The sequence below is a fragment of the Halichoerus grypus genome, chromosome 3 (assembly GCF_964656455.1).
Source record: "Halichoerus grypus chromosome 3, mHalGry1.hap1.1, whole genome shotgun sequence".
In the NCBI taxonomy this organism is placed as follows: Eukaryota; Metazoa; Chordata; class Mammalia; order Carnivora; family Phocidae; genus Halichoerus; species Halichoerus grypus.
In genome coordinates this window covers 159891649-159918241 of record NC_135714.1, presented here as the reverse complement: position 1 = coordinate 159918241, position 26593 = coordinate 159891649, and the positions used below count along the sequence as shown (strand labels likewise).

Below are 26593 nucleotides of genomic sequence, written 5' to 3'. Positions count from 1 at the left end.
TCACCCAGCTGGTAAGTGGCTGCCGGAGCGCCCTACCCCCACCCCCTGCACTTGCCCACGTGGGCCTGCTCCACAGTCTGGATCACTCTTGACAGTTTCTCCCCAACCCGAATCCACCAATCCTGTGTTCCATCAACGAGGCCCCTCAATCAGTACATGTCTACTACACCCCCCACGCCGCCAACTATGGGCCTGGGCACCTGGAGGGATTCAAAAGGCAGGAAGCCATAGCCCCTGCCCCTGAGTTGCTGAGGAGTTGGCTAAGGAGACGTGACAAAGACCAGAAATTCACACCCAACTTCTTTGCCACCTCTGTCAAGTCACTTGCCCTCTCTGGGCCTCAGTTTCCTGATCTGCACAATGAGTGGGCTATCCTAGGAGATCGCAAGTACAGAATCCTACTTATCTGTGATCAACTGAGCACGACCCACCTGATGAGAAGGTGGGGATCCTGGGGCCCGGAGATTAGGACTGTCCCCGGACATAGCTGGAACCAAGCCAGAAAAGAAAACCACGAGATTTGACCCTTAGAAGAAAACTTGTTACTAAGAAGAGGACTAACACCTAAGAATGAACCCAGTGAGGCCCAGTGAGTGGGGAGGGGGCTCACTGCTTCCTCGTCCTTCTGTGGCCCACAAAGCCCAGAGAGCCTCCTGGTGTGGGCTTCCCCAGACTTCCTGGGAGCTGAGGGAAAAGTAAGCTGCTTGCTTCTGATCCTTTCCCTTCCAGCGTACAGCAGGGTGCCCTGAGAGCAGTAAGGCTCCAGAGGTGTCATTTCAAAGCCGTTTTGCTTCGAAATAAGACACGGGATTTGAGTTTAGAGGAGTAGGTACAGTGAGGCACCTGGAGGTCTAGAAATGAGGGATGGCCCCAGCTGACAGGCTGCCTTCCCTGCAAGGCATCTGGGCACAAATGCTCACAGCTCACTGCATGTCCTCAAGAAGACTGAGTGTTAGAGAAGGGAGGGGGTAGGGGGATGGGGTAACTGGTGACGGGTATTAAGGCGGGCACGTGTCGTGATGAGCACTGGGTGTTATATGCAACTAATGAACACTACATCAAAAACTAATAATGTACTATATGTTGGCTAACTGAACATAATACAAAAAAAGAAGGAAGTGTGGGCGTTGGTTCTGGAGGAAGGGAATGAGTGGCTTGTTGATGTATTTTGTTGCAAAGTTTTTTCTTAGGGCTGTTGCCTGTTTTGCCCATGCTGACACGGAAGGCACATGTTGAAATTGGGTGACAGTCATTGCCCCTCCTGACCCTGTCTTGTAACAATGGGCTATGAGGACGCCTCAGATTTGTGGAGCAAAATACCGTTTACACGACACTGCAGACACATTCTCTTGATTTGTATGTAAATTATTATTTGTATATAATTAGAGCGAGGTGGGATAGTCTTCATAACGTCCATTTTACAAGTGGCGACACAGAAATTCAAGGAGCTGATTAGTTTAAATCATCCAGCATGATATCCAGGGTGAGGTGAGCTCAAATGGTCCTTCTAATCTTCTAAAAGCCTGTGAGCTCACGTTCTCTCATATTTCTTTTCTTTCCTTCTTGTTCATCCTTTTGCTCCCTTTATTTTTTAAAAAGATTTTATTTATTTATTTGAGAGAGAGAGAGAGGAGAGAGAGCGTGCATGCAAGAGGAGGGTCAGAAGGAGAGGGGGAGAGAATCTTCAGGTGACTCTGCGTGGAGCGTTGAGCCCTGACGCGGGGCTCGATCCCACGACCCTGAGATCATGACCTGAGCCAGAATCAAGAGTCAGACATGTAACTGACTCGGCCTCCCCCATACCCCATCTTTGCTCCAAAGCTCTTTTGTATGTGGACTTCACCTACCCCTCCAGCGGATGCCATGGAGAACCACTGCTTTCTCTGCCCTCACCTGGGCTCTCAGTTGAGGAGAAAAATGACACGAGGGTGGGCCTAACTCACTTTGCCATTATAGTCATATGAATCTGTATTTGTGAGATGTTTTTAATTTTTAGAAATTAAAAAAAATCATAGGTATCTTTTCATCCCAGGGGTGGGGTGGGTAGGAAGGGCAAATGAGTTTAAAATTATTTCCTAAACACCTGCTCCGCCGGGTACCTTATATACAGTTACTCATTTCTTCCGGAGACAGCCCTGCCTGGGAGCCGTGGTTCCTCCCCAGATGGGTTACACAACTTGCCCAAGGTCACTCGGTTAATAAGTCAGATCCCGGATTTCCAAGCAGATCTGTCTGATCCCCAGCCACCCTTCTGTGGTGGTGGCAGAGTGATACTGAAACTCAGGTCTCCTCACTGACCATCCAGCACCGTCTTCCATTCCAGGGCGTGGGACTCAGATGTCATTATGGCTCGACGCTCTGAAGTTTATCCTTGGTCCATCTCACCGTAAATGCAGTGTACACAAGCCTCCCCCCCAACCCCCAAACTATCCAGGTCCTAATCTCTGGGACTTTATAAGGTGACAGGGACTGGTAGGTGTGATGAATGAAGGAAGCTGAGGTGGGGAGATTCGCCTGGGTTCTCCACATGGGCCCTTGTAATCACAAGGTCCTTAAAGGGGGAGGCAAGAAGGTAGAGGAGGAAGGAGGAGAGGTGAGGATGGAGGCAAGAGGGTGGAGTGGGAGGAAGGGGTCAGGAGACCAAGGAATGTGGGTCACCTGCAGAAGCTAGAAGAAGCAAGGACGCACCTCCCCGAAAGCCTCCAGAAGGACCCCTCCAGGGTGACACCTTGTCCAGTGAAATTGATTTCAGACTTCTGACCTCCAGGACTCCAGGAAGACAATAAGTGTTTGTTGTTTTAAGCTGCCAATTTGTGGTCATTTGTTAGAGCAGCCAGAGGAAACCGATACAAGTACTATTTACCTACTTAAGAGAAATCAATTAAAGCCTTTAAAAGGTGTCTTTTTATATGCAAGTGATCTACAGTGATTCGTTGTATGCAGAAGCCATGATTGCGTCTCTTGGTTGGCTCTTGGATATTTGAATTAAACATCATTTTAAATTAGCGGTTAAAAGACGAATCGTGAGAGACTATGGACTCTGAGAAACAAACTGAGGGTTCTAGGCGGAGGGGGTGGGAGGATGGGTTAGCCTGGTGATGGGTATTAAAGAGGGCACGTTCTGCATGGAGCACTGGGTGTTATACGCAAACAATGAATCATGGAACACTACATCAAAAACTAATGATGTAATGTATGGTGATTAACATAACATAATAAAATAAAATAAATAAATAAATTAGTGGTTAAAGCCAAAACTGTACTGGACCAGGCTTGACAAGGCCTGATTTTATAGTGGTGGTATGGAGCTTTCGTTTATGTATTTGAAAGTAAGTTTTCAGATCTCTGTATCAGACTTCTAATTCAGACTGACCTCCCCTCAGTGTATCCAGGAAGGAAGTATACTAAGTACACAGGACACAGAGACTGATATACTTGGCCAGGAGGAAAGAAGTAGCAAGTTAATTGCCCTTGCCTTTGTGTTCACTTTCATGTGGTGAAGAATTTTTTGTTCAGTTATATATTTCTGTCTGAAATAGAGGTGTCTACATAGATGCATCTTTTTGGCGGATGATGTAATTTATCAACGTCATATGCATAATATAAATAGTTTAGCATTCTAAATCTTGTAACAAGGCAAACATATTAACCATTAGCTTTGGAACCAGTGTGTAAATATAAAGAGAATTCACAGTTTGCTTATTACTCTCCTCCTAGAAGGAGCTAGCCTGCGGATCTCAGCCTTACATTTGTGGATGTGCTTGTGTTTTTGTGTAATTGTTATTCACCAAGATGATGTTTATCACACAGGTCTTGTGGAATTACCACCGACTATACAAATGACTATTTGTAATAATGACTGTTTTGATTGTAACCCTTTGGCTGATGAACTTGGGTTTGAAAAACATAACTCAAAAATCTAATTGGCATGGCTATGGTGTGAGTCCTGGTTATCCTTAGGTATCGATCCACCTGCTTTCCGAAGCAGCTAGGCAGATGTACACTGGGGTTCACTTGTAGTGGGTTAAACAGCAGAACAAGGACAAACACTAGATACTTAGAATGGTGTCTGCCATGATTTTCCTGGTGACAGAATTGTCGGCTTTGTGTAAGCACCACGGTGGGGCTCACAGAAGTGTTACCTGCTACCCCCTCTGGAACTGCAATAGAAACATAAATATGAAATACAGAATATAAATCATTCATGAACTAGTTTTATTTGAATAACGCTGACTTGGAATTGCAAGAGCAGCCGAAGACGTCATTGAGGAGGAGAAGATGTGAGGCTCAAACCGTACCTTTAAAAGAGAGAAATAGGAGTCAATTAAGAGATACACCCAGCCAGTGAAAGGTGGACCCGTGGGGTTTATCTAAGGCCTGCAGGTGGACCCTGCCATGAGCAGCTTGCGTGCTATTGAAGTCAATTTTGGGTCCCAGTAAATATCTTCTCTCCTCTATGTTATCCTCGGGGTAGGACAAACATGAACACTGTCGGATACATTTCTTAACAGCCTAGTTACTGTTGCGTGTAGATGGACATTCATGTACACTTGAAATGTCCACACATGGTGCTGAGTGGCCATCCGATAGCTCCTGCCTCCTAAGGCAGAGGACTACCCCTATAGCACCTTCACTGACAGCACGGGCTGGGAATAGCAGGGATACATTTTATGATTCTGTCTATATGTTTTGTTTGGGGTTAGTGTTAATTCAGAATGAGTGTGCTCATGGACCGTATCAATGTAATTCAGTTCGGAAACTGTTGTCTGATCCGCTCTAGTCAATAGCTTCCGGTGTGGCTTTTGTCACCCCCTCTGGAATGAAGTCACCAGGACCAAGTCTCATTCTTCTGTTATAGCCCCCTCCACTTCTCACTCAGGGCTAGAACCTGAGTCAAGCTGCAAAGCCATACACATGCCTGGGAGAGGGTTTGGTGGGATTTTAAGGGAAAACTTAGGATGCTAGGGAGTAAGGAAGAATGATTCTTTCCTACTATCCAAATTTCCAGTGTTGCTCTCTTCCATATATTCTTGCCTTGAAATCACCGCTAGAGTCTCCCCTTGTCCAAAGACAGGTAAGTAACTGGGGGCATTGCTAGAACTGCCAGAAACATACATGTCATTTTAATGATAATAGACTTGCTACTTTTTTTGCTTCCATTCCATCCAGGGGAAAAAAAAGTCCCCAAAGACTACTTTACTTTGAGGCCAATGGACAGAGAGGTGAATGTCCTCCTGGGCAGCGTGGGCCTGCTGGAGGGCCGCCATGGGCCACCGAGCCACTCAGAGCCGACTGCCCCCAAGACGGTCCAGGCCTGCTGCTGTCTCATACACCAGGCGAGGGGCTGCCAGCCCAAGCCCGAGCCTCCCAGTGTGGTATCGCCGAGATGGGGCTATTTCTTCACCTGCAGATCTGGAAGCCCGAGTCTGACAATGTCAGCAAGCTGCCCTGCCTATCAACTCCAAACAGGCATGTGCAGGAAGGCTGTGAACCAACCACCCTTCCTGTGGGTATTGGCGCAAACGTGCACTTGCAGCAACCCTTCCAGAAGCCAGGAACGTGTCTTACCCTTTAGTGACATTTGCCTCTTGCAGAAGAGGCACTGCCCCAGCGAGGAGACATGCTTTGGATCATATAGTTGTGGGAAGTGGGCACAAAAGAGCCCCCTGGTCTGTGACTTCTAGCCCACAGCTTTGCCCTTTGGGCCACCCCACCCTCCCTTCTCCCTGCTTCCCAGGTTACTAACAGATCCAACTGCTTTATCAGGAAAATACTTGTCTCTTGTCCTCCCATTCCGTCTTCTTTCCCCACCTTTACTTGTTTTTATTCCCATTTTATTTTGTCCTAGACACACACCCACAGTGGTTGGCCTGGGTGCGCAGCTATCAGGGACGAACACACCCGCTGGCAGGGCTCACTCCTCCCTGACACCTGGCGTCTGGAGCAGGGAGATGGCTGCTGCCGGAATCTGGAGGGGCACAGCTGCGGGCTGGCTTGCTGCCCCTACAGAGGGTCAGGCTGATGCCTCTGGGGTGCTGAGCACCCCCAGCCTCACCCCAAACACACACACGGCCCTGCAGCCCGTTTCTGCTGAGACGAGAGGCTTAAAGTCAGTCGTTCCGTGACCACCATAGCCTCGACCTTAAGTCACACGTCAGGAATGGACCCAAAAGGGGGACCTGCTCCAGTTCGGAGCCAGAGAGCCTTCCTGCCCACCTACGGTGCCTCAGTTTCCCTATCTGAACCACCAACCTAAAAACAACATCGTGCTCTCAGAATAAAAACTTTGGAAAAACCTGAAAAAGATAAAGAAAAAATTACCCACAAGTCTCCCATTAACATCTTGCCGTTTTTATATATCTTTTATGTAACTGAACCACTTTGCATATACAACGTATATGCAAGATACAACGTATCTTGTTTTTAAACAGTAACCTTTCCTTATTGTAAATGTAATAGGTGTTCATTATGTCACATTCAGAAATTTCAAACACAACCTATTATTATAAATCTATGCCATGAAGCAATGTGAATGCTACCAATATAATAAACAATGTTAATCTGTTTATTAGGGGTGCCTGGGTGGCTCAGGTCATGATCCCGTAGTCCTGGGATTGAGCCCCATGTCGGGCTCCCTGCTCAGCTGGGGAGCCTGCTTCTCCCTCTCTCTCTGCTCCTCCCCCTGCTCATTCTCTCTCTCTCTCACTCTCTCAAATAAAATAAATATTTTTTAAAAATCTGTTTATTAGAAAAAAGAAATTTCAAACACAAGAAAAGTGACTTTTTGTTGCTCCATTGAGAAATAATGTTAATATGTTGATGTGTATCTTTTCAGTCTTTTTAACAAGCATAACATACCAAAAGGGAAAAAAAAGCATAGTAGATTCATACTTTATATGCTTTTTTGTAACTTTCCTTTTCCACTTTATTCAGCATGAATCATTTTTATGTTATTAAATGCTCTTTTTCATTTATGATGATAGAACATAACAAATAGGCTCTATTTTATTTAACCAATTTTCTATTGTTAGCCCTTTGTTTTGGTTCTAATTTCTCCTCATCATGAACGGGGCAAATTGTAGCTGAATTTTTGCACTCCCCTGTTCTGCATTAACCCCTCCGAATTCCCAGCCCCATCAAAGATTATGGCAAGATTGTACCTGATAAAATGTATGAAAATGCTTTGAGAAATACGTATGTCGCTGTGCAGATGTGAAGGGTTATTGCTGTCATCAGTGAATTCAGGGAGTCGGTGGTGTTGGTGAAAATAGTGCATGTCTTAAACAAAGAATAAATAGTAAGAGCAAATACATGGTACTTTCTATGTGGGAGGTACTGTTCCAAGAGCTTCACAGTATTTATTTATTTATTTATTTATTTATTTATTTATTTTAAGATTTTATTTATTTGACAGAGAGAGAAAGAGAGCACAAGTAGGCAGAGCTGCAGGCAGAGGGAGAAGGAGACGCAGGCTCTCCGCTGCGCAGGGAGCCTGATGCGGGGCTCGATCCCAGGACCCCGGGATCATGACCCGAGCCGAAGGCAGCCGTTTAACCGACTGAGCCACCCAGGTGCCCCTTTTTTTATTTTTTAAAGATTTTATTTATTTATTTGAGAGAGAGGGAGGGAGAGAGAGAGAGAGAGAGGGAGCATGATCGGTGGGGCAAAGGGAGAGGGAGAAGCAGACTCCCTGCTGTGCAGGGAGCCCGATGCAGGGCTGATCCCAGGACTCTGTGATCATGACCTGAGCCGAAGGCAGATGCTTAACTAACTGAGCTACCCAGGTGCCCCAGCTTCACATTATTTTTAATATATTTAATCTTTACGGCTCTATGAGGTAGGTACTATTAATTGACTTAGCTTTTAGATGAGGAAGTTGAGGCACAGAAAGGTTAAGTATTTTGTCAAAGGTCACAGAGCTAGGAAATCGTGGAGCTGGGATTCTAAACCAGATTTGCTTCCAAGGCTACACATGTAAACCTCTCCTAAGAAGCCAGTCCTCCTGACAGCAGATGACTGGGGAAAGGGGGTGTGTGGCAGCGTGGACATAAAGGAAGATTTCCGTGTGCCTGTGGCATCCCACATGATAATAATAGAGGCCTGACAGAGGCTTATCATAAGGGGCTCATCAGCCTTCAGTCTCTGCCTCAAAGACCAGGGCACTTTGATGATAACACCAAAATGATTATTTAAAACAAAAGTTATCTTTTAGAGATATGCACTGTATACTTAGGAACAGAAGGACATGATGTGTTTTGTTTGTTTGATGTGTTTTGTTTATAATCCTGATTGGGGAGGGTACGTAATGAATGGACAGAATATAAGTGATATGAACTCAGTCATGAGTTGTATTTGTTAAGGCTGAGTGGTGGACTACGAGAACTCTCTTGTATTTGCTTGCAGTTTGCCATGAGATAACATTTTTTTTTAATCTTGTATCATTGGACCATTCATGAATGACCTTTGCAGGGATATTCCAACCCAGAGTGTAAAGATTCGGAGTAGAACATAAAAGATAAACTCAACTCTTTATTGCAGCTTTCTGAAAAGCTTCCCCAGTGTTGACCAGTCTGCGGAAACATCCCCTGAGGGCCCACTCCCCCTTGTGAACCAGGGGAGCGAGCAGTACAGGTTTCCTCATTCATTCAAGAGATGTTATTTTTCATCTCACTCCCAGAGATGAGCTGCGAGGGGCACAGCTGAGTTTGGGAGACATGACATATAAATGAAAAGCTCACAACACAAGCGAACAGTTCAGCAAATACCCCGAAAACCTTATAGGAGGCTAAATGGGTACAGGAGGAGGACATGCGTGGTATCCTTCTGCCCAGGGCTTAGAGTTCCCCAGGGAGGGAGGAAGGGGGTGCATGGAATGGGGAGCATGGAGGGGGCTCTTCGTCCCCAGTCACTCTCTTCAAGTCTAAGAGGCCCGGGGCTCAGGGCCGAGCCTGGGGCAGAGGGGGCATGCAGGATGCTGCCACCTTTTCTCTTTCCCCTCTATTTTATAACCACTGGCCCCGGGCTCCGCTGTACGCTTTGCAAAGCAAGACCTGCTTTCCAGCTGGCTGAACCCAAGAGAGAGAAAATACCTCTCCTTTAACACCTTCTCTCTGCCTTTTATGGTGGCAGAAGTTAAGACACACCAAGCTGCTTTGTACTTCCTCAGTGACTTAATTTGCCAGGAAGAATAGCAGTGTAAGGGGATATACGTACTCTACCCCCGAATGGATTTTACATTGTAAGAGACAGATTAATAAGCAAACAAAGACCCAGAAAGGTGAGGTAGCCCAGGCCCACTGACAATGAACTAGTTGAAGAAACTTCTGTGTGCTCGGAAAGATCCTGGTGCTCCTCAGATCACATGATCCTCTCCTACCAATGGAAGCGAAGTGAGCTTCCTCCCTCCCCCACCGTCCCCGTCCGGCCTCCTCCCTCCCTTGAAAGCCAGTGTTTAGTTCCTGACTTACTCACTAGGGTCTGTGCCAGGATTTAGGGTAACAGAAAACACAGATCCGTAGCTCTGTAATTAGACCTCCTCCTGGATTTCAGGCAGGGCCCATTTGTGAATATTTGATTTTTCCCATCTGGAGGCAACGGCAGAGGGACCGTCTGCGAAGCTAGAGTGGCTCCCAGTTTCCTGATCCGCCCCCCGCCCCGGGCACAGCTCAGTGGCAGAGTCACCGGCCTCCTGCCCACGCCCGCGAGCCCGCCCAGCGTGCTGATGGCATGGCCTGGAAAGGCCAGCGGGAGGTAGAGTGGTGAGAAGCTGCCAGGAGACCCGACAGGAGCTCGCCAGGACCCCGAGGGGACTAGATGCCCTAACTGGGGTCCTGAGTATTCGTTTCCATTTCGCACGGTCGGGCGCACACCCTGGCACAGACGAGATGGAAATGTAAGCCCTCACTGCTCCCAAGAGATCCTGAGAAACAGGGAGCCAGACCGAGACGTGGCGAATGCTCACTCATCTAATCCTCTGGCTGCCTGTGCAGAGGCGGGGGCCTGGAACAAGGCCCCCTACAGGTGACTCACCCGGGGGTGTCTTCACTGGCGGGCAGGCTCCCATCTCCCCTGGGCTCGGAAGCGTTCGCAGCACCCATAATTCTCCCACCTGGACTTCTCGGTTTTTCCATGGCAAGGCCTTTCCTTGCCTTATTCTTGGCTTTCTCACATTTCACTGAAGTCTGTTGGAGGTAATCTTCCCCCGTGAAATTGGTTCCCTTGCTGATGTGAAAAGGGCCCAAGCTATTTTCTTGATGACAAGGCCAAATAGCTAAAACTGGAGTCTGTTATCTTAGGCATGAATGTAACCTCAGGTGCATTCATTTAAAGAAAAAAAGCCAAGTAAGGAATGAGCTTCTCCCAATTTACTGCCCAAGTCAGATGAAATGTGCAGAATGTTGGTAGCTTCTACATTTCACCTTTGAAAGAAATGGTGGCTATTTTACATTTCCAGAGGAGAGACAAAGATTGAGAGATCTAGAACTATGTCCTAAAAGCACTAGTTGGAGTAATCAGGAAAGACCAGGCTGGGAAAGAGAAAACAGAAGGAGACACAAGAATCACCATCAAAGCAGCGAGGCCTCTGTCGACTCGAAAAGGCAGAACCAGGGGCCAAGGGGGAGGGAGAACCGGGAGGCAGGCTTGGACTTCATAGCAGCAAGAACCTTCTAATATTAGGCTTTTTAAACATGGGAAGAGCTCACCGAGGCACTGAGTCAGGGCCTGGTCAGGTGGTAGCCAAGCGGCGGCTGGACGGCCACTCCTGGCAGGTGCTGCAGGAGGATGCTGGCATTGGGCAGGACGTTCACTCAAAGATGCTGCAATTCCGTAGCTGTCTGAAATGCAAGTTCTAGGCCTCATAAATTCGATAAGGGGATATAGGAAACATTTTCTGTAGCTTCTTAGAAACATCTAGACGTTTTTTTCCTTTTCCCGAAATGAAAAATGAATGAAGCGGACAAATGGAAACCATGGATCATTTTTTTTTAGGTTGCTTTCAGCATTTTGGTTTCATGGGCCTTTGTGTTCTTCTTAATTTCAGATCCTGTTTCCTTTCTTTTACTTCTACCCCTATGTCATCATCACTTCTCTTTGGCTCCCTTTTACACAGAAGGTTTTCATTTATGCCATAAGTGGTAGGGCTCTGGGATGTGCTGGAGGAGTTTAAGGTCTGGTTCTTGTGAAATGATCAGGGCAAAAAATCTTTCATGTCTCACCTAGACTCGTGTCTAGGTGTTCCCTCTCTTTTCCAACCACATCTTCTGGTTATGACCTTGATTGAGTTTAAGAAAAATCAGTAACACTCTTCATACTACAAGTAAAGGGGAAAAGAAGTAGAATGGCTTTCTGGAGGAATATACACGCAAGTACAACCAAACGAATGTTGAAACAAAGAAAAGAAAGGAATGAGGAGTTTCCCTAATACTAGAAATGACATACACCATAATTACAATAATTAACATAATGCTGGCAAAAGCATACACATCAATTAAAACAGAAGAAAGTCCAGAAACAGACTCAATTCAGTATATAATTAAAATCCCATTTAAAATCAGGAAGAAAAAGATAACTTATTAATGAAATGATTAACTCTTTGGGGTAAAAAGGGAGTCCCATTTCAGTCTTCAGACTAGAAAAAAATTCCAAAAATAAAGCCAGGGAAGGATTGGGGGAAAATATAGGTGAATATTTACATAATTTGGGGGGAAAGATAAAAAAAAAAACAAACCCAAAGAATCTGAAGTAAAACATTAGTATATTTAACTAACAAGTATCTGTCAAAAAACACAAAAAATAAAATATAAAGGCAAATGACAGAGCAAAAAGGAAAGTGTTAACAACGTACATGAAAAGGAGTTAATATCATAAGAAAGAAGTTCTCAGTAACCAGTAAGGCAAAGGGGAATGTCTCGACGAGGACAGAGCAAGGCACATGAATAGTAAATCGACCCAGAAGAAACATAGTGTCTGACAGCCAAAAGGCAATTGAGCCTTGTGACCTATGACAAATTAAAGCTATAAGACCCCATTTCTTGTCTGCCCAATCAACAATTTTTTTAACGTAAATAGTGTTGGTTTCAGTTGGCGAAGGAGACTCTCCTATACTGATGTGTGGGTGAATCGATCGATGCAAGCTTTTTGGTGGTCTATTTGGCAATATATCTCAAAAGCCTTGAAAATAATCAGACTCTTTGGCCAAGGGAGTCGACTTATGGGATTTTTTTCCTAAAGACATAATTAAGGCCGTAGGCCAGGGGTGAGCTGTAAGAATGTGTGTTCTGGCATTGAGCAGAACTGGAAGCAATCTAAACATCTGACAATAGGTGATGGGTTAAGTCAATTTTGACATTTCCTACATAGCCACAAAAGATGTTATAGAAGAATATTTCCCCACATGGAAAATGTTCATAGGGTGGATTTCCATTGGTGAAAGAACTCCTGTTTATTCTGTTCCAGTTGGTTTGTTTTCTAAAATGGTATGAACTTTGAGAAAAAGAAGCAAGATTGAGCCTGGAAGCTTAAAGGACTAGAGCAGAACTGCAGCTCTAGGGTGCTTTGGTGTCTCAGACCGTCCTTCTGGACAAAACCCCAAAGCACTCAGCCTCTGGCCTGGAGAACCTGTCCCTGGAAAAATGGACTGATCCCTGCTGTGAGCAGCGGGCAGTGCTCCCGGGAACTCCTTGCTGTCGGGGTGGCTGCCGCGAGGTCTCCTCCCAGCCTGGAGCCCTGCAAGGCGTTGAACCACAGATCAAGTCCAATCCAGATGCCTCCTCAGCCAGGCCCGAGTGCCCCAAAGCCAGCCAGTGCAGGCACTGAAGAGCCAGAGGTCTTTTGGGAGAGACCCTTTGTTTCCTCTTCCCTCCCCTGCCCTTCCTTCCCCCTCTCCCTTCCCTACCCTACTCCATGGATAGGCTTAAAGCTAATACAATCTGGGAAAGGACAGCCTCTTTAGGAAAAAGAAAAGTACAAAATGATGAAACAGAATTTCAGTGTAGGATCTCACGAGGGTTCCATGTGAGTGAGGGGCTTAAGCTTCATAAGCTTGATGGTAGACCCACCTTTAATCTTGATTTTGGTTGCTATCATTCCCATGAATTTCCTTTTTGCTACATATGTATTCCTAAACGATATTAAGTGTTGTTTTACCTATTTTTAAGCTTTCTGTAAATGATATTCTCCGTGATATTTGTATGCAAATTTTTTTTTTAAAGATTTTATTTATTTATTTGAGAGAGAGAGAACACAAGCAGGGGGAGTGGCAGGCAGAGGGAGAAGCAGGCTCCCTGCGGAGCAAGGAGCCCGATGTGGGGCTCGATCCCAGGACCCTGGGATCATGACCTGAGCTGAAGGCAAACGCTGAACTGACTGAGCCACCCAGGCGTCCCTGTATTGAAACTTTATTTTTTTATTCAACATCACATTGGGGTAATGTATCCATGTTGATATGTATGGCTTTAGTTTCTATTAATTGCTATATAGTATTCCACTGTGTGATTATTAAAACTTACCCATTCTCTTGTTACAAATTTTTCAGCAAAAACAGCAGGTTGTAAAACAAAAGTAGATTGTGGAAAAAAAAAAAAGCAGGGTAAAACAAATACACACACACACTGCAGAGCAAGTAGATCGGTGTCATTTTTTTGTAAGACTAGAATAGAACAAGGTCAATAAAACATGATTTCGAGAGGAATCCAGAAACAATACTAGGAAACTGATATATGGTACATTTCAAATCAGTGGGGGAAAGTGGACTATTTAATAAATGGTATTGAGAGAATCAGTATTTTTTTTTTTCAGATTTTATTCATTCATTCATTTATTTATTTGAGAGAGAGAGCACTCACGAGCAGGGGGAGGAGCAGAGGGAGAGGGATAAGCAGGCTCCTCCTCACTCGGAGGCTCGATCCCACGACCGGAGATCATGACCTGAGCCAAAATCAGGTTAACAAACTGAGCCACCCAGGCACCCTGAGAGAATCAGTATTTATATATAGACAAAATAAATGAAAGCAAGTCTCTATCTTACGTGATACACAAAGTTATACTCTAGATGAATTAAAAACCTAAACCCTCAAAACAAAAATTTTTAAGTATTAGGGGGAAAAAAGTGTGGGGAAATATTATGATTCCAGGAAAAAGGAGACATTGAGTACATCATGGAATGCAAAACTCGAACAGTAAAAGTCCAAACAATTAAGTTCATGAATAAATGTTTTCTAAATTGTAAATAAGAAAAAGAGCTGTACAGTTGGCCCTTGAATAACATGGGTGTGAACTGCATGGGTCCCCTTATATGTGGATGTCTTACGGTACAGTGTAAGTGTATTTTCTTTTTCTTGTGATTTTCTTAACCTTTTCTTTCTTTTCTCTAGTTTCCTTTATTGTAAGAATATAGTATGTAACAATGTAACACATAAAATATGTGTTAATTGACCATTTATGTTATAGGTAAGACTTCTGGTCAACCACAGGCTATTAGTAGTTAGGTTTTGGGGAATTAAGATTATATGCAGATTTCCCACTGGGGATGGGGGAAGGCCATGCTCCTAAGCCCTGAGTCATTCAAAGCTCAACTACATAGCAAAATATACCCCAAACAATATTAAAGGCAAGCCAGAGACTGAAAAAATTTTGCAACACATGTAACAAAGAATGAGTGTAACAGATACATAAGGGAAAAAAAGTCCACCATTTACAAAAATGAGCAAAGGATATGAATACACAATTCACAGAAAGGGAAATACGAATGGCCACAAACCTATAAGAAGACAAACAGTTTTTATCAGGCAAATACTAATGAAAAGAATGAGGAGATAGCAGTTTACACCCACTACACTGGCCACATTGAAAGGTCTGGAAGGTACAGGGTCGTGGCAAGTGCCGGGAAGCAAGAAGGTTTGGCACAGCAACTTTAGAGGCACCTGGGGCACAGACTGGGACCCACAGTTTCCTCTTGTAGGAATTTAAAATAGAGAGACGTGGAAAAATAAGATATTTACTGTAACATTGTTTGAGGTAGAAAAATTGTTAACAATCCTAAGTGTCCACTAAAAGTGGAGAGGACAGATAAAATATGGCATATTCAATTGCTGAGTAGTTGAAAGAAATCAGTTTGGTCTGTATATTAACGTGATTAGAGTTCCAAAACATAGCTAAGTTGCAAAACCGTACTTACAGTATGATGCCTTTTATGTAAACAAAACCCACAAAATATGTTATATATAATTATAAAACTCTGGAAGGAAATACAACAAACTCCCAAAAGCTGTTGGTCACTTGGATAGAGGGAAGGGTGTGGGATTATGGGAGGTGGTCAATGGATAATTTGGTTTTATATATGATGTTCTGATTTTCTTTAAAAGGTGCATGTATCCCTTGTTCCATTAAAAATAAAAGATAAAAGATTGGAAGGATGCATGTTTGCCGTCCTAACTCTTAGAATGCACTTATAAGTGATTTTTACTTTTTTTTTCTTATCTACATTTTCTAAAATTTCCAAAATGTTGGTCCATCACATTTGTGATAAGAAGACAGTCATTTTTTTCTTTTTATAATTAAGAAAAAAAATTTTTTTTAAGTAATCTCTACAACCAACGTGGGGCTTGAACCCATGACCCCGAGATCAAGAGTCACACGCTTCACTGACTGAGCCAGTCAGGCACTCTGAACAGGGTTATTTGTCAAGGATTGATGAAAGTTTCAAAAATTCTGAAAAAGGTAGTTTTAGGTTACCTTTAAATATAACCTCCTCCCCCCCCACCCCAACTTAGATACACACCCAGCACTGAGTTTGGGAAGGGTGGCAGGTTTTATTACAAAACTAGGTAATTCCCCAAAGTTTGGAAATACAAAAGAAGGTTCCGGCATTCATTTAGCCAAAGCTGGGTCAAGAGGTTCTAGGTAAATGGCTCTTGCCCTCTGCTCACCAGCGTTCTATTACCCAGCACACCCCAAAGACGTGACTTACAACTACTGACAATAAATATTTAACACAGTTAACCGTAGCTACTTTCTGGGAACGAGTCTTCTCAGAGGGCTGAGGGTTTGCTTATCCTTTTAATGTCTTTTACATTTTTTTTTCATTGTAATGATTTGCAGTAGAACTATTTCTAGAATTTTTTTGTATCTGCTTCTCTGCCTTTTTAAACAGAGCACAGAATGCCTAGTTAAAGCTTTCCCAGCTTTGCCATGTGCAAAGGCTGCCCCAAGTTCACTGTCAGTTATCCATCTAGAGCACCCTCTTTCCTTCTAATCCACCAGGGGTTTAGAAGTTAACTTCTTGGAGGGGTTTGTAAAGTCCTCAGCTCACACTAGGAGGATTCCCTAAAATAAAAGAACACACAAACTTTATGATTTTATTTTTTACTTCCTTCTGGTTGTCAGTGGTGTTCTGAAGTGCCGGCTTCGATTCTGGAAGGTGGAACAGGGAGAGAGGAAAGAGGGCGTCATTTATTGCTAGTGCGATCTCTATCAAGGTCAAAGTTTTGGCTCTCGGCACAGGGTTCTTGCCTCAGAAATGAGATGCCAACAGATGACATGTCTGAATAGCCCTAAACTGAGACAGAAACTTGAGTCATACAGTATCTGCTACAAGATTTTGTGGTTTATACAAGAATTTCCCGAGATACAGCAAGTGATTATTAATGACATTTTTGTCAGAAACCACCTCATCCCACTGAGAAAACTGGGAGTGTTGGGGTTGTGCAGAGCCAGGCCTATAGTCTCAGGCCTCCTCTTGGCAACATCAGACGTGGGAAGGTAAGGGAGTATAAAACAGGGCCGCCATGCTCGAGTATCACAGATAAGGACTTTTCTTATTCGTATGTCACTGTTCGCTTTTCTTCACCCAAAGGGCTGGTGACTCACAACCAGATCCCAACCCTCTGAGTGCAGGAAGTTATGGCTCATTAGATGTTAACTGCAGTGGTGGTGAGCTGATCTAGTAAAAACAGGTAGGAGAAAGTGCCCCATGCCTTTCAGAAAGAGTGCTCACTTTGAAGAGGTCGGGGTTGTGCATGTCGCCAGCGACGCTCACAGAAATACTACCAAAAGGAGGTGGCCGGTTTATAAGTCTCATCCAGGGGCCGTGATGCTCATCTCCAGCCCATGCACCAGAAGTGTGATGAGGATGAAGACCCCAGGACAAAGCATGGGCGTCTGAGCTAGATGGGCTGCCAATGTCTCTTGGCTTCTTCCTCTCCCTGTGCCTCAGTCTTCCTTCCATCATTGGGGAGCTTCGCCCGTTGCCCCACCTAAAGTCTAGCCTTCCGGAAGGTGAAAATAAATCATGCCTGTGGAAGCCCTCAGAATTATGTGAGGAGGAAGGGGATTGTGTTAGAGGGAAGTATGCTGGGATCTCTCCTGAAAGGCCTAATCCTGAGTGGGGAGTTGGGACAAAGCTCTGTGGTTTATTAACCAGTCCTCTTTAGGGTAGAGCTCAGTCCGAGGGTGGGTTCCCATTCTAGGAAATTTGGAACACCCACAGCCTTGGAAGGCCTTTGTGAGTACGCCTAAACTTCTAGAATATTGGCCCCGGAAAGGGCCTGAAAGAGCAGGTCCCTTGTTCTATAGACAGAAATGAAGGCACAGAGAGGTGAAGGGACTTCTCCGAGGTCAGACAGCTACACCCAAATCCAGGCTTTCAATTTACAGGCCCAGGGTCCTTTTCACAGACTTTCTCCACGTGGGGTCCTCGGATATTTCTTGTCCAAATCACCCAGTGTGTAAATGAGGGCACAGGAGGGATGGGGGCTGTAGAGAGGAGAGTTGCTAAAATGCAGATTCCTGGGTCCTACCCCAGACCTCCTGAATTGGTATTTCTGGGAGTGGGACCTGGAAATCTGTATTTCAGCACCAAGCAATTCTTAGGCGGCCCTGCTTTGTTTTAACAACACCTTCAAGTGTTGCTTCTAAATGATCTCCGCAGAGTCGCTACCCTTATAAACTGCCTCCTAGAGAACATAAAAGTGACATATGCTACTAGTTGTCACTGGACAATGCTGTGTCCTCAGTTAGCTACAATGTATGACAGTTAGCTGTGTGTCCTGTAAGCCACAATCATACAGTTGAATGTTCTGAACAATCAAAGCAGCTCGGGAAACACACATCCCTCATTCGGCACCTTTAAGAGCCTTCCTTCTCCCGGGTCCTGGGATGGGTGTGCTCGCCTTGGCCCGTCACTCCCAGCTTATCTTAGCCTACCCACCACCGCTCGGAGACATCTCGCTTCTTACATGTGTCTCTGCACCAAGCACAGATGGTTTCTGATACAGGGCCCAACCCACCCCTCTCCTAATCAACCAAAAAGGACCTGGCAAGTCCATGGGAGATAAATACAGCTGAGGTCTCCTCCCTAGGAGCCCCTTGGAGGCTAGATATGGAATGTGAACAAGTGATGGACAGGCCAGCAGCTTCCACTTAGTGCCCATTAAGGGCCCTTTGTACAACTTCATAGCCGTGCCAACACTTCCAAACACAATTAAACAGAAAGATAGCGGGACCCAGCTGGATCCCTGGGTACTCTGTAATGGCTTGAACCTTACGGAGGATTTGTCTCTCGAGTGTCCACACATCTGATTGTCCCCCAACCCCGTGCCTCCCAGCAGTCCTCCTCTGACTCCAGACAGGCTTGGCTCTCTTCCCTGCTCACCTGTCCAGGTAGCACACAGGGACGATGGAGCCAGGTTTTAAGAAGGAGCCCATAACGGGAAACCACCCATTAAAAGACAAACTTCATGTCAGCAAAACCTGAGGGCGTGGTAGGACGGCCTACAGAAGTTTCCTTCAGTCTGCATTTATTTTATCTTTTTTTAAAAGTTAGTTTTTTGGCTTGAGAACGGTAGGAAAAGGCTGTTGTTTTCATTTCTCTGAAAGTTGCTGTAGAAACCACGCTGGAGGCTCCAAGAGAGCAGGGGCTTGGTGTCCCCAGCGCTCGGCTCATGTCTAGCACTAAGAAGGGGCTCAAAGATGATGTGTCAGGTGAATAAGGCACAGCCATTTCCCGTTGGGTGCTATTCATTAACGTGGTGGCAAATGACCACACTGTCCAGGGTGAGGGCCACGGACTTCCAGACTCAGAAACCCACATTTGTTGGCGCCCCAAGGGTACTCTGATTCCTCAGGCAGCTGTTTGTATTTATCAGACACACAAGATTAATAATATGTAGAACTAGGATGCCAGGTTACCCAGACATTTATCATGAGACATAAATGTGTGGGGGCCTTGGCCCACTCCTCCTCTGTAGGCAATCTTCGTGGAAACCAAAGGGTGACCCGAATGGTGACATGGTGAGCACAGAGCCAGAACCAGGGCATTTGGATGAATCAGACGTTTCTTGACATCCTAAGTATCAGGACTTTATGTAAACATCCAGCCAAAGGACGAAATCTTAACATGCCGTTGGCACTCACGCTCCGGTGTGTCCTGGTACCAGGGAGGCTGTCAAAGGATGGGACATTGAAGTTTGCCTCTTTCCTCATCCCTGCCCAGACCAGTGCTGCTGAGGTTTCTATCTGTGACTCTCCTCTTACTTCTAGACTTTAAAACCTTTTCTGATTAACCCGTTTTTCCTGCCCCCCCCCCCGAGCTTTATCGAGTTAAAATTGACTAGCAGCATTGTAAAAGTTTAGAGTGTATAGAGTAATGACTTGGCATACATATATTATGAAATGTTTACCATGATAAGTTAACATGGATCATTTCATACAGTTACAAAAAATTTTTGTTTTCCTTGTGATGAGAACTTTTAGGATTTACTCTACTAGCAACTTTCAAATATACCACACAGTGGTGTTCACTATGGTCATCACGTCCTATATTCCATCCTGGGTACTTATTTCTCTTAGAACTGAAAGTCTGTACCTTCAGACCATCTTCCTTCAATCCCTCCTCCCCCCACCCCTGGCCTCTGGTAACCACAAAGCTGATCTCTTTTTCTATGAATTCTGCCATAAGTGACATCACACAGGATTTGTCTTCCTCTGCCTGACTTACTTCACTTAGCTTAATGGCCTCAAGGTCCATTTTTTTTTCCTTTTACTGAAATATTGCTATTTTCAGCCAATTATCAGTCAGATTTTATGGACCTGGGCATCTTCTTCTCTCTTCCAAAAGACTGCATACATCCGATGTATTGTGTATAGATTTTCAAGTTTAGCACTTAGAAGAAAGCCAAATGTTCCTCATTGCCAAAGCCGTGAGAAGCACCGTCCTTTAGCCCCCATAATCAACATATAATCATGAATTCTATACTAAGCAAAACTCTCACCAGATCCAGCTCCCCTTAAAACATGCCTTTTTTCTCTTTCCTCTTCACCATCAAACTCCTTGAAAAGCAGAGACTAGACCTGCACTGTTCAACGGTCGTCACCAGCTCCATCTGCCTGGTAAGGATTTGAAAGGTGGCTAGTCTGAATCGAGATGTGCTCTGAGTATAAAATATGCACCGATTTCAAAGACAATATGAAAAAGAATGTAAAATATCTCATCAATAATTATTTTGGACCAACTGAGAGGAATAAAACATATTACTAACATTAATTTCACCTGTTTCTTTTTACAGTCTCTTAAAAAAAGATTTATTTATTTAACAGAGAGAGAGAGAGAGAGAGCATGCACGCCAGCAGGGGGAGGGGCAGAGGGAGAGAAAGAATCCCAAGCAGACTCCACGCTGAGTGTAGAGCCTAAGGCAGGGCTCAATCCCACGACCCTGAGATCATGACCTGAGCCGAAACTAAGAGTCAGACGCTCAACCAACTGAGCCACCCAGGTGCCCCTCTTTTACATTCTTAATGTGGCTACCAGAAAATTTAAAATTACATATGCGGCATGCGTTGTATTTTTATTGGGCCGTGCTGGTCCTGACTCTGCTTCAAAGCATTTAAAAACCATGGTGAATATAAAGCACAATGCTCATAAAATTAAAATAGGCTTTGAGTCTATGCAAGAGCTTTTGTTCTCAAACCATCATTTACAGTCCGCTTTTAAGTAAGGGAACACAGAAGTTGTGACGTGAGAAATTATGAGGGAAATAACAAGGAAACTTGCTTATTGCCCAGGAATCTTGACCCTGAAAGAGCAGTAATGGGACAGCCTGTGCTGGGCCAGGCTTTCTGTCTGTCATGAGACATCCTGGCCGTAGCAACTCCCTCAGAAGGTGTGTGAGGATGTGCCTTCCTGAGGGCAACTTAGCGCCTCTGTGACTGACCAGCAATGCCCATGTTGGGCATTTGATGCCCAGGGCTGAGCAGGAAAGAGCGGGAGGCAGCATGGAGTTCCTGGAGGAGGCCAAGAGAGCATGGGAAGACGTGAGCCCTGTTGTAAGCTTGGAATCACCCTGCTTGTGCTCATGTGCTCTCTCTCTCTCTCTGTCAAAGAAATAAATAAATCATAAAAAAAAAAACACCAGGAATTATCCTAAACTGAGCTGACCTGTACTCTATTCTGGGACTACAACCTCTCTTATCTCAACCCAGCCAAAGAAAGCATTGCCCTTCTTGGCAGCCATATTTCCTTGATTCATTTATTGAACAAGTTTTATTGGGTGCCTCGTAAAGGTGAGGCAATTCAGGGCAGTCATTTGGAGCTTGAGCTCCAGAGCCAGACTTTGCAGGCGAGATTCAGAGATCCATCCCTTACTGGATGCCACTGGGCACGTTTCTTCACTCCTCAGAGCCTCAGTTTCCTTATCCATAAAATAGGAGTAATAATAGAATGCACCTCATTGGGTTGTTGTGTGGATAAAACTAATTAGCACATGTAAAACATTAGAAGTGTGCCTGATACTCAATAAATGTGCTATTTCTCTGCTCAGGGCACCGTGCCCAGTGCTGGGGGCACAGTAGTGGGCCAGGCAGACCAGCTCTGGGCTTTTTGTGGTTTGCAGTCTAGTGAAATGGCCAGACAAGTAAACCATTACATGACAACTAGAATTTATTCATGGGCCAACGTATAATTAAAAGATATGTTTTTTTAAGTGGAAATAAACCCCAGTTGCCCCGCAGTGTATTAAGTCTTCTGATGAGAAAATTACAGGGTGATATGGGAGCCCAAAAGTGGGGCACCTAACTCACCTCTGTTCACACTCACTCATTTCTTTTTCTTTTTTTTTTCTTTTTCAGAGAGAGTGAAAGCTAGTGGTGGGAGAGGGGCAGAGGGAGAGGGACAGAGAGAATCCCAAGCAGACTCCCCCATGAGCACAGAGCCCAATGTGGGGCTCGATCCCATGACCCTGAGATCATGACTGGAGCTGAAATCAAGAGTCAGACGCCCAACCAATTGAGCCACCCAGGTACCCCAACACTCACTCATTTCTTAAAAATAAATACTTCCTAGGTTCCTGTGAGGTACAGTTGTAGACTCTGAGAATTATCAGTGGAACAAAACAAAGACCTCTCTCTTGTGAAGCTACGTGGTATTGGAGGAAGATAGACAAAAGCACAATGAATAAAACTATAAACAGTAAAAGTCATGTTATGCATTAATAAATGACAAATACAACTATCTTTTCTATTGGCAGGTAGGGCTGGCATGATTCTTGGTAGGTGGGGTGTTCTGTGTAAACACAATGAGGACTTTGGGATGACTCCAGGGTTTTTGGCCTGAGCAACCAGCTGTCAGGGTGTGGGATCAGGATGGCTTCCCAAAGGAGGGGACATGCAAATGGAGACTGGAAGGACAAAGGGTGGCTATCCAAGTGAAGAGAACCAGGAAAAATGCTCTAGAAGCTGGAGCTTGGGCCAAGCTTACAGGCAACTACAGTCATGTGAAGACTTAGCAGTCCTCAAGTGCTCTGGCCCATTCAGCATATCCATACTGTGTAGGATTTAAGCGTAAAATTTTCTGTTTTTAGAGATTTTAAAAACAACCTTGACTTTTAGCATTCCGGGAAGCTACTCCTCCTGGTATTGTGTCTTCTAAGAGGTTGATAAGTCTGTATTCCATGACTTTTCCTAGTAGCAGATTAAAAAAAAATAGTTGAACCGAACCTGGTCAAGGTCAGGGTCCTGTGTCACGCCTGCCTCTGTGCTGATACAAGTCCCATTAACCAACCCTCGGGGGCAACGACAGATGCACCCGACCATACGATAATATTACACAGCCTGCACTTCTCCATCTTACTCCCTAATAACAGAATCAAATTAGGTAAGACATGTAAACCGCTGGAAAGTTCTCCAGAGGGACACCAGTGGCCATTGTTTACTAGACTTGGCCGCCAGCTACTGGGAGTGGAGACACACAGGGGCTAAGGGAGCATGAAGCTGTGACACAGCAGATGAGAGAAGGATTCCTCCCTGCACAAATGTGCCACAGTAGGGCATCCCTTACTTGCACCAAGCTGATCAGTTTTGAGAGACTGCTATTGCTGTTGAAGTCCCGTTTGTGGATGTGAAATCAATGGTGAGAATCTGAATTGGTTTTGTTTATTATAACATCGAAATGAAGCCTATTAAATTGAGCAAGTTGTGTTCATGCCCTGATTTTATACACTTGCATTTATCAAAAACACTCTGATAAACATGTTATATACTTGCCTTTTTTGGGGGGATAAAGGAGACTACTTAAGAAGCAGAATTAACTGCTGCCGAAGAGAAAATCTTTGGGGAACATAAACATGCTATGCAATATGTCCATGGTTACAGTCAGAGATGACAAACTTTTGTCAAACATTAAGGGGGAATTGACATTTTTATTTTTATTTTTTATTTTTTTTAAAGATTTTTATTTATTTGTCAGAGAGAGAGAGAGAGCACAAGAAGGGGGAGCAGCAGAGGGAGAGGGAGAAGCAGGCTCCTCACTGAGCAAGGAGCCCCATGTGGGACTCGATCCCAGGACCCTGGGATCATGACCTGAGCCGAAGGCAGACGCTTAACGACTGAGCCACCCAGGCGTCCCGGAATTGACATTTTTAAATACACACCACACACACACACACACACACACACACACACACTGCTTTATAGAACTTCTTTTTAAATCCTATGATGTAGGAATTCCTGCGCTCCTTTTATAATTGAGAATCCAGACTCAGAGATGCTAAGTAAATTTTCCAAGGACATACAGCTAGGTAATAAATGGTAAGTCAGGACTTCTGACTACAAAGTTCACATTTTCTATTATGCTCTGTTTCCTCCTCAATGGATTGAGCACATGTTTATTGCTTTCCTGTTATGAGCAGGAGATTTGGAGCCTGCTGTGAGCTAGGTTCTGGGGATAGAAAGAAGTTTAAACCAGGAATTCTGCCTTCCAGGGATTTAATATCTACGAGGGAGACCAAGGCAGGTCCTGAAATGAACCATATTACAAAGTAGTGAATGATGAATGTCATGTGGGTGATGTAGCAAACAAATCCTAGAAAAGTTCAGTGGAGAGAGATGTGTGTGGGCTGTTGGGGTCAGGGAAGTCTTCCTGGAGGAAGTGACATTGCATTTATTCATTCGCATCTACTTAGTGATAGCTGGGTCTGTGCCAGTCGTATTTCCAGGCACTGGGGACACAGCTACGAAGATGTGACACCCATCGTCTGTTTTCTTGAAGCTTACAGTGTGTGTGTGTGTGTGTGTGTGAGAGAGAGAGAGAGAGAGAGATATGGGGGAGGGAGAGAGAGGATAAATAAACGAGATACTTGAGAGAGCAGTGGATTAAGAGTGATTTGGGGGGCAGGGTGCCTGGCTGGCTCAGTCAGAGCAGCGTGTTAATTTTGATCTTGGGGTCTTGAGTTCAAGCCCCATGTTGGATGGAGAGATAACTTAAATAAATAAACTTTATTTATTTATTTTATTTATTTTTTTAAAAGATTTTGTTAATTTAATTGACAGAGAGAGAGAGAGACAGAGAGAGAGGGAACACAAGCAGGGGGAGTGGGAGAGGGAGAAGCAGGCTTTCCTTGGAGCAGGGAGCCCGATGAGGGGCTCAATCCCAGGACTCCAGAATCATGACCTGAGCCGAAGGCAGATGCTTAACTGACTGAGTCACCCAGGTGCCCCGCAAAGTACATGCTTTCTATTTCTCCTATATTTCCTTAAAGAGCACCTCTTTTATGCTCAGTGGTTCTATTTGAGATGTTTGAAAATGGTCACTGTACTGTCTGAAGGATCACCATCTCTTATTCATGAGGCCCAGAGCTCAGTGTAAAACTCACGTATGGAATTTGGCAAATGTGGCCATGTGTTAATGTGCTGTGTCAGGTAAACCGGGCCAGAGTGGAGGATTGATGACTATTGATTTTTATGCAGCAGCCATCTGAGATATAACTAATGGCAGCAATAAAGGAGTCTTATCAGCCTCAGGGTATATTTCAAAGGTGTGGAGTGAAAGAGTAAGGAATGAGACACCTGGGTTTTGAACCCAGTTCTGCCATTAACCACTTTGTGTCCTTGGACAAGTTGCTTTACCTTTTGGATCTCTTTTGCGACATGTGAGATGAGACTTACAGACTGTATCACATTCTAGGTCTCTTCCAGTTCCTGGGCTTTGCAACTTCAAGTTCCTAAGAAAAGTAGCAACCTAAGTTAGCATTTGTGACATGTCCTTTGGAAGAAAAGAAAATGCCACTTTTTTCCCTTCTTCACAAACTATATTCAGAGCCCTGGGATCTAAAGTGCAACATGCTTTAATTTCCTGGAGATCATGAGTCTGCGATGTTTTAATGTTATGTAAGAATATGGAGCTCTTTTGAAAGAAACTCTTACTCCTTTAACAAATATTGATTGCTTACTCAGCTTACATCCTCAAGGAACTTAGAATGTAGTGGGAGAGCTAAGACATGGCTACTAGAACTGTAATGTAAAGTGAGAGGTAGCAAGAGCCCTGAAGGAAGCATGAAAGTGTGACAGGGTTCAGCTCACTTTTTCCGGGTGAGATAAGGCTTCATGAAAGCAAAGCCATCTGAACTGAGAAATGAGTACCATTTCAGCAAGTGGAGACACGGAGAGCCCTCCCTTAGAAGAGGATGTAAGGATGGGACAGGGCTACAGGTCGATGAAGGTTTGGGGATGGAAAGCAAGGGGTGGCTCTATGTAGGGTGACCATATGTCTGAGTTTTCCTAGGAAGGTCTCAGTTTATATTTTCTGTACTGGTGTAACTGTTAACAGCACCCCATTTACTCTCAAAAATAATCCCAATTTGGGGGCACCTGCGTGGCTCAGTTGGTTAAGTGTCTGCCTTAGGCTCAGGTCATGATCCCAGGGTCCTGGGATGGAGTCCTGCATTGGGCTCCCTGCTCAGTGGGGAGCCTGCTTCTTCCACTCCCCCTGCTTGTGCTCTCTCTCTCTGTCAAATAAATAAAAAAAAAATCTTAAAAAAAAATCAACCCATTTGGATGATAAACTATATAGTCACCATAGCTGTAAGTGATGCTCTCTAAGAGGCCAGATCTCCATATGGCTGACAGGATCTTCGAGGGAGAAAAGGAGAGGAGTGTTACTAAACAACAGTGGGTCAGTGAGGAACGCAAAGAAGAAATCAGAAAATACCTCGAGACGAATGAAAATGGAAACAGAACTTTCCAAAATCTTTGGGATGCAGCAAAAGCAGTTCTAAGAGGGAAATTCATGGTGATACATGCCTACTTCAAGAAGCAAAAACAATTCCAA

The 26593-nt window shown here is 44.6% G+C and overlaps 1 long non-coding RNA gene across 2 annotated transcripts in view; it reads right to left on the bottom strand.

Moving 5' to 3' along the window:
* Window positions 1-4200: 4200 nt before the first annotated feature.
* The window catches only part of LOC118524785 (uncharacterized), a 30637-nt gene continuing 8244 nt past the window's right edge, over window positions 4201-26593 (bottom strand). The window contains exons 4-6 of one of the 2 annotated variants that reach the window (XR_013446595.1): window positions 25393-25487; window positions 10704-10835; window positions 4201-4298 (exon numbers count right to left, since the gene is read on the bottom strand). This is a non-coding gene — a long non-coding RNA (uncharacterized LOC118524785). The remainder of the gene's footprint in view (window positions 4299-10703; window positions 10836-25392; window positions 25488-26593) is intronic. The other variant, XR_004911831.2, reaches the window with a different exon arrangement.